This window comes from Anomaloglossus baeobatrachus, chromosome 3, assembly GCF_048569485.1.
Source record: "Anomaloglossus baeobatrachus isolate aAnoBae1 chromosome 3, aAnoBae1.hap1, whole genome shotgun sequence".
NCBI lineage: Eukaryota > Metazoa > Chordata > Amphibia > Anura > Aromobatidae > Anomaloglossus > Anomaloglossus baeobatrachus.
The window spans coordinates 672,647,494-672,661,521 of record NC_134355.1 but is presented as its reverse complement, the minus strand read 5'-3'; the positions used below and the strand labels follow the sequence as shown (position 1 = coordinate 672,661,521).

Genomic DNA, 14,028 nt, shown 5'->3' with positions numbered 1-14,028 from the left:
GTAGGTAGCCGGGGCTGGGCGGTGGCCCACCGGTACTGAATTGGGGAGCCAGCTGGAAACCGGATTGCAGGAGGAGCGTGCTCTGAGGTGAAAGAGAGGACTTACATTACCAACCTGGGGTCAGGGAAAAAACACCGCAGCCGCCTGTGGGACCCGTCCATCCAGCCGTGTGTTTTACCGAGAACTGTGTCATCATTACTGGCTGAGTGAGTACCACCGTGCCGTGCGGCACAACGCTGCCCCCGCGACCCTGCACCTCTCCAGGCCCCGTAACCCGCCTGCCAGCTCCAAAACCCTCCACGGGCCCCGGGACCACCAACTCCCCTACCCACGGAGGGGACATAACAACTACGCTGCTCCCTGTCATCGCTCCCGGGATCCCCGTCCAAAGCAGCGGTGGTATCACAACCTCACCACAACCGTGGGTGGCGTCACGGACAATCTCCCTTACCTAATCCCCTTTTTACTGTGGAGCCTGGGATCACAGACCGGGTCACGCCACCGTGATACCCACAGAAGTGACCTCGTGGCCCGGATCTGAGTACCCCTTATCCACGGGCGACACACAATGACCTGAAAGGTCTCTGTGCTGCAATGCATTGCAACTGAAACAGGCGCTGGAGTCGCAGGCCCCCTGTACCCCTGGGCTGTGGTTTGACCACGATCGATAAGCACCTGTATCTATCTATCACAGTGGTGATGCTTTCCTGGTCCCAGCGTCATGACTTTAGTCCTCTCCGTAATAGCTGTTAGTTATACGCAGAGCCACCAGGTTCAGCGAACTGGTAAATAGTTTAATTTAAGGCCTCGCTGCTCTTTTGCTGAGTAAAGTAATTAATTACAACCATATTCCTCCAAGGTGACCAATCTCAAGGTCTATTCTGGTCACTCAGTGAATGAATCACGTTGCATTGGGAGCTTGTGCGTCACTGCTGATTCCATCTGTGCATAATGTAAAGTGATACATCAATGTACCGGAGATATACACCCATCAGCCATAACATTACAACCACTGACAGATGACATAACCATGTGTTAAAAGCAGAAAAAAAAGGGCAATTGTAAGAATGTGAGGAACTCTAACGAGGTCCAAATTGTGAAGTCTAAATGACTGGGTCACAGCATCTCCAAAATGTCAGGTGTGCGCAGGAAAAAGATGTCTGATCCGCGGAGGCCAAAAGAAAGATGTGAAACTAAGAGCAGCAGTGGACCATGGTCTACAGCAGAAAGGTCAACCATCGAATGAAGACAATCTAATCTATTTATTTAACCAGTAAATTATCTAAAACCCATGTTTTTAACAATCGCCATTTGTCAGTTCATGCATTCATTAGATCATTATATATATATATAATAGCTGTACTACCCGGCTTCGCCCGGGTTAATAACTGCTGTTAACAAAATAGAATGTATTAACAAAAATGTATTCTGCACACAAAAACCACAAAACAAATAGATATAAATGTAATTATAATGTCTGTCTCCCCCTCTGTATATATCTATCTGTCTCTCTCTATATCTCTTTGTCTGTCTGTCTCTTTCCCTGTCTGTCTCTGACTGTCTCTGTCTCTTTCTCCGTCTGTCTCAATCTCTTCCCTCTCTGTCTATCTCTTTCACTGTCTGTCTCTTTCCCTCTCTTTCCCTGTCTGTCTCTTTCCCTCTGTCACTTTCCCTGTGTCTGTCTCTTTGTCTGTCTCTTTACCTGTCTTTGTCTGTCTCTTACCCTGTCTGTCTCTTTCCCTCTCTTTCCCTGTCTGTCTCCCTGTGTCTGTCTCTTTGTCTGTGTCTGTCTCTTTACCTGTCTGTGTCTGTCTCTTAACCTGTCTCTCTCTTTCCCTCTCTTTCCCTGTCTGTCTCTTTCCCTGTCAGTCTGTCTCTTTGTTTGTGTCTGTCTCTTTGTGTCTGTCTCTTACCCTGTCTATGTCTGCCTCTTTCCCTGTCTGTGTCTGTATCTTTCCCTGGCTGCATTGTGACACACCAACATTCCATTTAAGGGCGTGGCTGTGCATTCTTCTGAAGTTCTGGCTGCACTGTGGCTCCCAACTCCATAGGCAGGTTTTTTGGTGAATAACTGAAAAGTGCGGGGTTAAAATTTCCCCTCAAAACATAGCCTATGACGCTCTCGTGGTCAAGAAGTGTGAGTGTGCAAAATGTTGCGGCTGTAGCTGCAACGGTGCAGATGCCAATCCCGGACATACACACACACACACACACACACACATACATACACACACACACACACATACACACATTCAGCCTTATATATTAGATATATAGTTATATACAAGTGAGTATACCCCTAAGTGAAAGTGGCCCAATTAGCCGTGTTCCTTCCCTGGTGTCATGTGACTCATTAGTGTTACAAGGTCTTAGGTGTGAATGGGGAGCAGGGGTGTTACATTTGGTGTTATCTCTCACACACTCTCTCATACTGATCACTGGAAGTTCAGCATGGCTCCTCATGGCAAAGAATTCTCTGTGGATCTGAAAAAAAGAACTGTTCCTCTACATTAAGATGGCCGAAGCTATAAGAAGATAAGAACACCCTGACACAGAGCTGCAGCACGGTGGCCAAGACCATACAGAGATTAAACCAGAGAGGATCCACTAAGAACAGGCCTCGCCATGGTCAACCAAGGAAGTTCAGTGCATGTGTTCAGCGTCACATCCAGAGGTCGTCTTTTCAAAGATGACATATGAGGGCTGCTAACATTGCTGCAGAGGTTACAGGGGTAGGGGGGAATCCGCCTGTCAGTGCTCAGACCATACACTGCACACTGCATCAAATTGGGCTCATTACTGTCATCCCAGAAGGAAGCCTATTCTAAAGATGATACACAAGAAAACCACAAACAGTTTTCTGAATACAAGCAGAGAAAGGACATGGATTACTGGAACCATCCTGTAGTCTGATGAGATCAAGATAAACTTATTTGGTGCAGATGGTGTCAAGCGTGAGTGGCGGCAACCAGGTGAGGAGGAAAAAGACAAGTGTGTCCTCCCTACAGTCAGGCATGGTGGTGGAGGATCATAGTTTGGGGCTGCATGAGTGCTGCCGGCTGTGGAGAGCTACAGCGTCTCCAGACCTAAACCCTTGACCATGATCTCAGGTCTTTTCTACACGATCCCAATGTTGATGCACACTGGTCGACTCACTTGGGTGTGTATACAGTTTTTTCTACAACTCTACCCACAAGATTAGTAATGGAGGGGTCTCATAGATGCCTCCCATTACTAATCTAGGGCTTATTGGCAGCTGTGGGCTGTTTTTAACCCCTTATTACCCCAATTGCTACCGCACCCTAGCAATCGGTAAGAGCCGGGTAAAGTTCTGGGATTGTCACAGCTAATGGATGCGACAATCCTGGGTGGCTGCAGGCTGCTATTTTTAGGCTGGGGGGGCCCAAATTTATCATTAAGTGGTGTACATCTCTTAATGAATTTGGCGACGTGTACTCTGTCAAGAATGGCGCGACAGGAGCTTACGCTACTCCAGTCTTGAAGGATAGTTCCCATTGTCTTGTGCCTCATGCAGAGGCTCGGTATGATTTTCCTCTATGTTTTGGGATTTCAATTTGGCTCCAAGTGGGGGGCCCTCTATATAATGTCTCGGGGGCTCTATATGATGTCTGGGAGGGACCCCTATATGATGCCTGGGGGGCCCAATATGATGTCTGGGGTGCCCTATATGATGTATGGGGGGCCAGTATATGATGCATGATGGCCCCCTATATGATGTATGGGGTGCCAGATATGATGCCTGGGGAGCCCCTATATGATGTCTGGAGGGCCCTATATGATCTTTGGGGGACCCTATACTATGTCTGGGGGGCCCTTTATGATCTATGAGGGGTTCTATATGATGCACCTGGGTGGCTCCTATATGATGTCTGGGGGCCCCTATAACATGCCTGGGTGCCTCTATATGATGTCTGTGGTACCCTATATGATGTCTGGAGGGCCTTATATGATGTCTGAGGGACCCCTATATGATCTTTGGGGGCCCTATGTGATCTCTGGGGTGGGACTATATTATGTTCATATGGACAGACCACCCCTTTAAGAGACTGAAGTGGTTTTTGAAGGAGTATATGTAGCACCCACGGGGCAGAGGTTAAATACTCAAAGGCAGTTTTGATAAATGAGGCCTAATATGTGTAAAATGAGGCCTCATATGTATATAGCAGGATACAACAAAGACTGTTATCTCTTGCTGGGCTGAGTGCTCTGCAGACAGATGTGATACTGGTCCACTCAGCTTAAATTTGGCTCTTGGGGTCTCTAGACCCCTTAAAATCGTCGATATTGAAAAAAACCCAACCCACTGTTGTATACTATATGAATCTCTTTATCATTGTTATGAGAGGTAGATCTGCAGCTCTCCGGAAAGCCAGAAGCAGACGCGCTCCACCATAGATGTTTTACTCCACCTCCTGGTGAATTGTGGAAACACATGGAAAATATAAAATTTCGCAGGACCCCATGTAGGATTTATATTTGTCGCCCTTCCTGTTTTCACCTCCCTCATCAGACCCCATTTTTCAAATTTGACATGTGTCCCTTTACGCGGTGAAGACTCTGGATTCCTTCCGCATATTCCAGTCGTGTTGAAAATGCTTTTTCGTTATACAATTTACATTGCAATGATATAAATTTCACCCGTTTAAAATAATAACATGTCGTACAGTCCATCTCACCCGTACAGAATCGCTTGTGACTCCCCAGGTGGCAGGGCGGCATCAGATCCCAAAATGGCGACTATGCAGGACAAAGCGTTTTGGGTATTAGTGTATGAGAAGTTTAGATCAATTGTTACCGTGCAGCGAGTGGTCTGGAGACAGTATGGAAGTGACCCACCGGGTCACCAGTGCATTCTACAGGGGTATCGACAATTTAAGAACACTGAATGCTTGTGTAAAAGTAAAAGCCCCTGACGACCAAGTGTTACACAGTATTGTCACCCAGGGTTATGGGGTACTCGGTCCCGGGTGGTGTATATCTGGGGAATGTCACTTTGGTGGCCGTTGCCCAGTCCCGTGCCCTGGGTGCTTTTTGAAAAGGGAAATATTTACAGGGGATTAGTTTAAAGGCCACTTGCGGTGTTGTGGCTATGTAGATGGAGCCGTCACTGCACAATGTCCACTGCTGGGGCTGGTGTTAGTGGCAGCCTGGATGTTAGCCCCTCCACAAGCAGGGCCAGGCCCCAGTTGGTAAGTGATGTGATGGGTGTCGGAAGAAGGTAGGCCACACTAGGGGTTCAGTGTAACTGGTTCTTTACTCACTTTCTGGTGGTAACTGGTTGCCCGAGGCCGGCTGGTTTCACCTTCAGGTCCCCTTTGTCCCAGTGCCAGTTTAGTAATCTGGTACCTTCCTCCCCTTCACCTGTCTCTGGTTTGTGGGTACCCGTGGCGTAGAGCAACTGGGGGTCTTCCACTGCTGTCTGTATGACAGTAGCGTGAACCCTGTGGGATTGGAGTCTCTGGTCATGTCCCTGGTACACCCTTTGCTACCGAGTCTCAGATTTTTAAAGTAAGCAAGGTCCTCGATGGTCCCCTCATTGTGCAGGTGTTATCAGGTCTGCCTGGAGCTTATCCATGAGATAGGGTCCTGTACCCCGTTGGTGCGTAATTCCGAGATTACTCCACCGTACTCCACCGGCAACTACCCTCCTGGGCACCAGGTTACTGCTCACTCCAAGTCAGCGCATCTGCTCCTTTTCACAGTCACCTCTCAACTCTCTACTCTCTTCCTGTGTTCTGACTGTTCAGTCTGCCCCTCCCACCTGGTCAACTAGTGGACTGGACTGGCTCCACCTCTAGGCGGCCATCCATTGGTCCGAACCTAGATTTGTACCATTTTATGGGGGAATGTTGGGGAAAACTGGGATTACCTGGAGTGTTTGTGTGTTACCGCCACTGGTCTTCTGGGGCCCTAGGGGATATGTCCTGCATCCCGGGGAGGAAGCAGAACCTTGTAGCTCCCTGATGGCTTCACGGGCGCTACACTTGTGTAAAATTAAAAGCCCCTGACGACCGAGTGTTACACGGTAGAGGTTTAAAAGACCTTTGCATGTAGCCCACAGAAATCAACATATTGTGAACCTCCTCATCCGACTGTTTGGAAGATTCTGCAACTGCGCCAGTAACCATATCGCATAAAGAAATTACAACATTTACAGCCAGACGACCATATTTTGATACCCAACGTAGATAAAGCAGACACCTTCAGGCTGCAGCCCCCAGCTGTGTACGTCATCTTTGCTGTGCATCAAAATACGAGGGACCCCATTGTAGTGCTAAGATGTTAGTGGCCATCAGGAATCCATATTGGTAGTCTGTCTTTAAGGAACCCTTTAAGATATCAGACAGTAACAGTTTAGTTTATATTAGCTTGTTTTTCTGTAATTTTCGCAAACACCTGGAGTCATAGCTCTAGTATTAATGTTTAGTGATAAAGTACATGTTTATAGTATCACCCAGTGCCACATAGTTCTCTTATCAATGCTTAGTGAGAATGTAAATGTTTATGGTATGGTAAAACATCTGGTACCAGGAGCCTTTGGCATCTCTCATCCGGTGACGTATTTGTCCGGTGTAGATTGACATATAAAGAGTTGGCCACTCAGAAGAGGGATACTATATTTGTCAAATTGAACCTGTTAGAATTTGTGCAACACTTGACATTTGTTTTCAAATGAGATATAAACTCTTGAAGATTCCAGCGAAGTCAGAAGCCTGTTAACCTGTGGACTAAAAGGGGACACCCATGACACCACAATGTGGATCCCAGGAATGTATCTGTCTTCGCTGTTTTGCTTCTCACAGCTCATGTTCCCGGACAGATGATGTGTGTGACGCCTGGTGAAGTTTTTTTCTACGTAGTGTGCAAAGTAAGTACTTTACCTTTGGGATTTATATTATGCAAAAGTGTACGCAATATCACACTAGTTCCTATTTTCTGTAATCATTAAATCGTTATAATAAAATTAATCACCTTTTTTAAAGCTGTATCCGATCCCTTTAAATACTTGGCAAAACACCCCATGCGACTTTTTTAAAGTGATTTAAACAAATAATTTAAAAAAAGGCAAGCGCCCCCCCCCACCCCAATTTTGATTTCTCAGTCTGGGGAGGCCCATGGTTATTGGGCTCTCCCAGCCTAAAAATAACAGCCCACAGCCACCACAGAATTGTGGTATCCATTAAAGCGACAATTTCGGCTCGTTACCTGGCTCATCCCGATTGCCTTGGTGTGGTGGCAATTAAAGTAATATAAAGGGGTTAATAACAGCTGTGATTTGTAAAATGAAAATTACACCTATTATTATACCCAAGGTTAGTAATGGGGAGGGCTCAATGAGACCACCCGGTTACTAAATCTGTAAGTCAAAATAAACGCAAAACACAAAAAAATCCTTTAATTTTTTTTTTTTTTAAAAAAGGGGCTGCATGCTGCTATTTTTAGGCTGGGGGACAATAACCATGGGCCTTTCCAGCATGAGAATACTAGCCTCTAGGTATCAAAATAATTTAAAAAAAAAAAAAGCAACATAGGGTCCCTCACATTTTGATACACAGCTAAGATAAGTGTTGCGGGCGGAGGAGGGGACGCTGCGCTCTTCCACTGCTCGGGTCCGGCTGCTGCTGCTGCTCGGTGGTGGCTCGAGCGGTGGGCCGGATCCCGGGGCACGGCACGGTGGTACTCACTCAGCCAATGATGAACACAGAGTCTCCGGTAAAAAAAACGGCTGGATGGACGGGTCCCACAGGCGGCTGCGGTGTTTCTCCTCCCGGCAGGTTGATGGTGACTGCCTTTCCCTGCACCTGTGTAGTGTGTACGGTTCTTTGCTAACGGATTTGACAAATTGCACGGCGACTCCTAGCCTTGTCGGGGTCCGTAAGCCCCTGCCGGATGGTGCTGGCTTCTCTTTGCGTACCGGTCCGGTACCGCCGGGCCACCGTCCGTCCACGGTCCTTACGGCTAGCTCCAATAGGCCTCTCCTGCAGACGGTCACCACCGTCTGCCAACCTTGCTGTACCGTCCGGGCCACACACCCAGACCAACTTCAGACTGCTCAACTGCCACTTCACTTCCAAAACTAAACTGATCTGCTTTTCCCGTCTCCAGGACTGTGAACTTCTCGGTGGGCGGGACCAACCGCCTGGCCCGCCCCCTGGTGTGGACATCAGCCCCTGAAGGAAGGCAACAAGGGTTTTTGTCTGACTTAGGTGTGCCTGACCGGGAGTGTGGGGTGTGTTGGTGTAGTGCTTGTGACGTCCTGGCTTGTCCAGGGTGCCACATAAGCACAAGGCTGGAGGCTGCAGCCTGTGGCATCGCAAGAGGGTTGCATCGCTAGCCAACCCACTTGCCACCTGTCACTCTTCCCTAATGTGGCTCAACCCAACCTATTTAACATCTAACCTTCCGCTGCTGCTACCCGACCGCTAGATGGCGCCAGCTGCTACATTGTCTTGGCTGTTACATCGGGGCCTACAGTTCTCTAGCAGTAGTATATGTTATATCACATACATTTTAATACTCAACAACACCTACAGTATGTATAGTATAAAACACATCTTTTACAGTCAGGAAAATGGCATAAACAGTATGGAGACTCAACCACCTCCTACATTGATGCCAGCTGACATTACATAGCTAACATCAAGCCCAAAAGTATTACCCCCATAGCCAACACACCAGGGCAGTTGGGAAGAGCTGGGCAAAGTGCCAGAATTGGAGTATCTAATGGATGTGCCACTTCTGGGGCGGCTGTCTGCTGAAATTAGGCTGGGAAGGGCTAAATAACTATGGGTTTCCAAGTCTGATAATACCATCCCCCAGCTCTTCACTTTACCTTGTCTGATTATCAATAATAGGGCGGAGCCCACTCCATTTTTTTTAAATTATTTTTTAAAATAATTTAAAAAACGTATCCCCTCTGTTTTTGATAACCAGCCAAGGAAAAGCAGACAGCTGGGGGTCGCAGCCTGTAGTTTTACTTGTGCTGGTTATCAAATATAGGTGGGAGCCCACGTCATTTTCTGTGTTTTTTCACTTTATTGTTCACAGCTGTGTATAGACAAATTCTGCATGCAGCAAAGCTTGTTGATTGGCTACGCTGCAGGCTTTCAACCAACTTTATTAGCATACGAACAGTACTCACTTTTTTTTTTTTTAATTCCATGGACACCCGGTGTTCTGTACGAGCCCTGAACTTTATAGTTCGAGTTCGCTCATCACCTAAATGAGGGCCTGTCACTTTATATATTTTTCTATCTGGTGTAAATGCTGCTGTTCTCCTGAATCTAGCGATGTTTGTCTTTTGTTCCTGAGATACGGCCTCCTCTTCACAGGATATAAATCTAATATTATTGGCCAAGGGGGTATGTGACGCCCTGGCAAAACCAGGTAGTCACACATAGGCCCCCGCATAACACCTTCCCTCACCTAGGTAACACACAGCCTACCTGAAACCCTAGTCCCCCCCCCCTTAGGGCAAGACAGGCACACCAATGGACCTGACCAGGCGGTTGGGAACACCCACCTAGGGGTCTAGACAGCAGTTCAGATCAGTTCAGTTCAGTTTAAGCTGTAGTTCAAGTTGAGAGGAGTGTGGGCTGGAGCTAGGTGTAGCTCCAGCAGAGGAGGTTCAAGTTGAACGGTGCCAGGGTCGGAGCCTTGGTGCCTAGGCTAGGTGGCAGACGGTGGTCTCCGTCAGCAGGAGACGGGAAGACGGCTCGGCAGATCCGAGGAGGACCGGAGAAGGTTTGGAGCCCGCCGATACCGACACCCGGAGACCCGTGACCGGAAACCGTGCACAAAGGGGATACTCGGACCCTGAAGCCAGGATCGAAACCAGTGACCTAGCTAATTAATCGATTGAGGTCAGGTCTACAGGTCCTGTCCCACCCAAAGTCCCAAAGGAAAACAACCACCCAAAGATAGGGATAAGGCCACCGCCAGGGCCCATAGATCCCACAGGTCAGCGTCTGCGGGCAAGGCTCCTTAGGCCCACAAACAGCCGGGAACGGACTCCTGAGTTCCAGACCAGATAGTCCAAAACACCAAAAACGCAGTGCAAGGAAAGGGATAGAGACCACCAGCCCGGGTGGGGGACCAGAGCACAACCGGCCGCGGCGGCCGGCCTCCAGCCCCTTGGTTTACCAAAAGACTCGTGTGGTTTCTTTCAAATGTGAGTAACTGACTGTTCCCTGAGCCGTCCGGGCGTGCAAGCCCTGCCACTGCTATACCCTGCACCGATACACTGGGCCCCGGGGCAACCATCCCTACCCACGGAGGGGTTAACATCCAGCTGCCAGTATACCGCCCCTGTGTTACCCCATACCAGCAGCGGTGGTGTCCCACTTCACCACAAACCGTGGGCGGCGTCACAAACATTTTACCATTAACCCCGTACAAATACGTCCCCCTTTTATTCGGAGTGACCGCGAGACCACCGGGTCAGGAGACCCTCGAGCCACCCACAGAAGGTCCGGATCCGAGCAGCGCATGCAGCACATGTGACCCACAGAAGACCACACTCACTTGACTACAAAAACAAGATATATATACAGGAAAAATCAAAATGCATGCTTTATATAGGGGATGTAGCTCAGTGGTAGAGCGCATGCTTTATATAGGGGATGTAGCTCAGTGGTAGAGTACATGGTTTATACAGGGGATATAGCTCAGTGGTAGAGCATATGCTTTATATAGGGGATGTAGCTCAGTGGTAGAGTACATGGTTTATACAGGGGATATAGCTCAGTGGTAGAGCACATGCTTTATACAGGGGATGTAGCTCAGTGGTAGAGCACAGGCTTTATACAGGGGATGTAGCTCAGTGGTAGAGCACATGCTTTATACATGCCTCGGAGTGACCTTTGACTCTGCCTTATCCTTCATACCACACATCCAATCCCTCACCACCTCTTGCCGTCTTCAACTCAAAAATATTTCCAGAATCCGCCCTTTCCTCAATTTGCAATCTACTAAAATGCTAGTGCATGCCCTCATAATCTCCCGCCTCGACTACTGTAACATCCTCCTCTGTGGCCTCCCTGCCAACACGCTTGCCCCTCTCCAGTCCATCCTTAACTCTGCTGCCCGACTTATCCACCTCTCTCCTCAATACCACCCCGCTTCTCCCCTCTGCATGTCCCTCCACTGGCTTCCAATCTTCCACCGTATCCAATTCAAACTTCTAACACTGACCTACAAAGCTGTGCATAATCTTTCCCCTCCGTACATCTCCGAACTACTCTCCCACTACACTCCAACACGTCACCTCCGGTCCTCCCAAGATCTCCTCCTCTCCTCCTCTCTCATTCGCTCCTCACACAACCGACTCCAAGACTTCTCCCGAGCATCCTCAGTCTCCTGGAACTCGCTGCCTAAACACGTCAGACTATCCCCTACCCTTGCAAACTTCAAATGGAACCTGAAAACGCACCTGTTCAGAAATGCCTACAATCTACAATGAACTCGCTGCCGCCCGACCACCGTGCGGAGCTGCCGCCCGACCACCGTGCGGAGCTGCCGCCCGACCACCGTGCGGAGCTGCCGCCCGACCACCGTGCGGAGCTGCCGCCCGACCACCGTGCGGAGCTGCCGCCCGACCACCGTGCGGAGCTGCCGCCCGACCACCGTGCGGAGCTGCCGCCCGACCACCGTGCGGAGCTGCCGCCTGACCTACACCCCACCTATTGTCTCCTCCCCATAATCCTATAGAATGTAAGCCCGCAAGGGTAGGGCCCTCTTCCCTCTGTACTAGTCTGTCTACTGTAACTTGTATACGTATTTTGTATGTAACCCCCCCCTCTCATGTACAGCACCATGGAATTAATGGTGCTCTATAAATAAATAATAATAATAATAATAATACAGGGGATGTAGCTCAGTGGTAGAGCACATGCTTTATACAGGGGATGTAGCTCAGTGGTAGAGCGCATGCTTTATACAGGGGATGTAGCTCAGTGGTAGAGCGCATACTTTATATAGGGGATGTAGCTCAGTGGTAGAGCACATGCTTTATACAGGGGATGTAGCTCAGTGGTAGAGCACATGCTTTATACAGGGGATGTAGCTCAGTGGTAGAGCACATGCTTTATACAGGGGATGTAGCTCAGTGGTAGAGCACATGCTTTATACAGGGGATGTAGCTCAGTGGTAGAGCGCATACTTTATATAGGGGATGTAGCTCAGTGGTAGAGCATATGCTTTATATAGGGGATGTAGCTCAGTGGTAGAGTACATGGTTTATACAGGGGATGTAGCTCAATGGTAGAGCGCATGCTTTATATAGGGGATGTAGCTCAGTGGTAGAGCGCATACTTTATATAGGGGATGTAGCTCAGTGGTAGAGCATATGCTTTATATAGGGGATGTAGCTCAGTGGTAGAGCGCATACTTTATATAGGGGATGTAGCTCAGTGGTAGAGCATATGCTTTATATAGGGGATGTAGCTCAGTGGTAGAGCGCATGCTTTATACAGGGGATGTAGCTCAGTGGTAGAGCACATGCTTTATACAGGGGATGTAGCTCAGTGGTAGAGCACAGGCTTTATACAGGGGATGTAGGTCAGTGGTAGAGCACATGCTTTATGCAGGGGATGTAGCTCAGTGGTGGAGCGCATGCTTTGCATGTATGAGGCCCCGGGTTCAATCCCCGGCATCTCCACTTTTTTTTGATAATGCATTTATTTCTCTAAAATTCATGAATTTACTGAACATTAAACAAATATGTGGATATAAACTAAACAACTCAATTATGTGAAGAAAATATCAAAATTTCACCCTCTTGTATTTTTTACCTTTACGTGGAATGTTATACGTATGATGGACACTAGGTGGCGATCTATCCAAACACAAATATATTAATGGAGGGGTTTTTAATTCTGTCTGGGTCTTCTTGTTGTAAGGACTAAAATGACAGACAAATCTCTGATTTTAGAGATAAACCCATTCAAAAATAACACTGGGAAATAAGAGAATTGGTGCCTGAGATCTTCAGTCTATTTTTTGGTCAGTTTTTGTCGCTGATTCTAAATCTGCCTTTATTTTTCTTCCATCAGTTCTAGATAATGAGATGTGATATACCCCATGTATATGAATACGACCGAAGGAACACTAGAACTGATATGTAATAAACATATTTTTTTTTTGCCTTCTTGGTTATTAAAATAAATTCATATGTGGAGATTTCTTTTATTTATGAAGAATTTACATCACATAATAAGAATTAAACATCCATAAAAAGTTATCATTGACACTGTTCAGTTACTGAGATATCTCGCAATAGCGGCGTTTTAACGATTGTTAGCGGTGAGTTGCGCCAGTGCAATCACCCTGAATAGACCAGCAGTAATCCGACATCATGGGGGGGGGATCCCAGTGTTCTTGGTATCTTCCTTCTATAGTTCTTAAATCTTGGTGGGATTGTTCACCATGTTCTTCACTTAGGTCACTAAGGTTTTCCGTGAAAGAATCCAAGTTCCTGTGGCAATAATGCACCTTAAGACTCATTGTACAGCCAAGGTGCCGGAAAGAAGATTGCATTCATTCTACTAGATCAGTGTAATTATCTACTCTATAATTCCCAAGAAAATTCTGTACAACCATAGTGAAAGGAGACCATGCATCTGCCTCAGTATTGTTCAACAGATCTTTCATGAGTTCTCTGATTTAATGATTGACAAAAATACCCACCTTTAGCTTCTCCATGGTCAGCACTGGAAATTTTCTGCAGATGTAACTAAAGCATCTTCCCTCTTTGTTTAGAGCCTTTACAAACTGCTTCATTAAACCTAATTTGAGGTCCAGTGGAGGTAACATGATCTTATTCATGTTACCCAATTGTTCCCCTGTAAGAAAGTGGTTGAATCGCTTCCATCCCTACTAAGTCATGAAGTGTGTTCTATGCTAAATGTGATGTTATATTATTGTACTTGATGTCAGGTATTTAGTGAGCACTTGTGCTTGCAATATAGCAGAGCCGAAGCAGTGTGGCAGCTGGTGCCAGCTAGTGCT

The 14,028-nt window shown here is 47.5% G+C and overlaps 1 non-coding gene across 1 annotated transcript; it reads left to right on the top strand.

The window, feature by feature from the left end:
• Positions 1 to 12,607: 12,607 nt before the first annotated feature.
• Positions 12,608 to 12,679, top strand: TRNAA-UGC (transfer RNA alanine (anticodon UGC)). The gene has a single exon. It is a non-coding gene; the product is annotated as a tRNA-Ala (tRNA).
• The last annotated feature ends 1,349 nt before the right edge of the window (positions 12,680 to 14,028 follow it).